General features: G+C 47.5%; 1 non-coding gene across 1 annotated transcript; it reads right to left on the reverse strand.

Annotated features, from left to right (window-relative positions):
* Positions 1-570: 570 nt before the first annotated feature.
* On the reverse strand, positions 571-633 carry LOC142861776 (U7 small nuclear RNA). Its single transcript, XR_012912927.1, has one exon. It is a non-coding gene; the product is annotated as a U7 small nuclear RNA (small nuclear RNA).
* Positions 634-1,813: the final 1,180 nt, after the last annotated feature.

Here is a 1,813-nt window from a genome sequence, read left to right on the forward strand (position 1 = left end):
GTGTGTTCTCTCCTATCACCTTCCTGTGGGAGGGAGCCGGGGGGCCAGGGAGGGTGCTGGTTGGACCAGTGTCCCTCCCTGGCAGGTGGCTCTTCAGGACTTGGACAATGACAGTTCCTCCCTGGTCATTAAGAGTTCACAGATGCCAAGGTATTGTCACATCAAAGGCATATTCATGAGCACATTTGGCCCAAACCGTTTCCGGTCCTCACTAATAGGCAGTGCCGAAGCGGATTTCTGAGGTCATCTGGGCCAGTTCTCCTATATTCATACAACCAGATATTGTCCCTGGAGCTGAAGTAAATGGTCTAGGGACACTCCCTGGTCAGCAGTAGAGCTGAAACCCGCTGATCTGGCTTTCCTGGCCTTCTTGTTGCAGTGCCCTACCGGGGTGGCTTCACGTGGGTGGGGGGTGCGGGGGGAGCAGGCAGAAAGGCAATGCAGAGTTATCAGTGACACATTCATCTCCTTCCTAGGTTTCTTGTGTACCTAGAAAGAGGTATTTCTCACGACTTAAAGCACTCTCAGTAAGGACATTGTGCTATCCCAGTCTGATTTCTTTTATGGGGGAGGGGTGTTTCCAGTAAAAACAAGAAAGCTTGCTAGACAACTTTTATAAGAGCTGTAACACTCCCAGCCTAATTTTTAAGAAGTCATCATGTAGCGACCCAAAATGAGCAGAACTCAAGTGGAGAACTTCCTAACTTAACGCCTTTATTCAAAAAGCAGCAATTGTTTGATTACACCTAATAACTCCAAGCAAGAAATCAGGCCAAACAGAGAAACACAGCTACAGCTTGCACTTGGACTTCTGTACAGAAACACTATTTTAAATCCTGGTTGCATTCTGTGTCTCTGTGTGTATTGAAAGAAAGTTCTGAAAAAACTATATTTTGGGATTAAAAAAAGGGCATCTCATCGTTAAGGATTCAAAGCTTTAAAAGAAAAGTTAGTGAAGGAACCGATTGTATGTAGATGCAAGTACTTATTAGACATCCCATGTCTGGTGGGAAGGGAAGATCTTACGCTTTGAAAAGGGGAACAGTCCTTCCCTCTGATTCAGGGGACTGTCACAGGGAATTCGCCCTGCTGGGATCCTTGCTTAGAAGGCCTTTCCTTTCAGCCCCTGCCAGCTGGAGTGGAGCGGAAAGCCAGCTCGTGGGGCAGAAAGCCAAGCTCTCCCGAGGGCTGGGCGCCAGAGAGGGAAGAAGTAGGTAGGCGGCAGACCCCAAACGGAGGAGCGAAGTCGTAACAGCAAAACAATGGCAGTCAGAGCTGGGACAGTTGAAGGGCTGTAAGGGTTTTAACACCTAAAGGAGAGAGCTAGAAGTCTTAAAGCTTTCGTGGAGCCTCTACAAACGGGATGAGCCAGGAAGACAGGAGTGTCTCAGACAGTGATTCTCTAAATGGGGGCCCTGGACTGCAGCATCAGCATCTCCTGGGAACGCGTGAGAGGTGCACGTGACTGGGCCCTACTCCACCTGGACCACCCCAATCAGGAGCTCCACGGGTGGGCCCGGCGATCGGTAGTTTAACAAGCCTTCTAGAACATTCTGATAAACTCTCCAGTTTAAGAAGCACAGCTGTAGAAAGCAGGAGAGTTAAGTTAAGCAGTGATTGTTAGCAGCTAAGGACCAGAATACGGATTCTGTATTATTTTCGTGAACATGGTAATTCTGGTTAATTTAATTAAGGGTTCTACTTTTCTCTAGGAAATATAATTGGCTGACTTTCGTATCAAAAATCCAATGAAATACAATCAGAAATTGCATAGAAGAGATCTTGAGAGGCGGATAGACTGGGCCTTCCATCC

This window comes from Microcebus murinus, chromosome 17, assembly GCF_040939455.1.
Source record: "Microcebus murinus isolate Inina chromosome 17, M.murinus_Inina_mat1.0, whole genome shotgun sequence".
NCBI lineage: Eukaryota > Metazoa > Chordata > Mammalia > Primates > Cheirogaleidae > Microcebus > Microcebus murinus.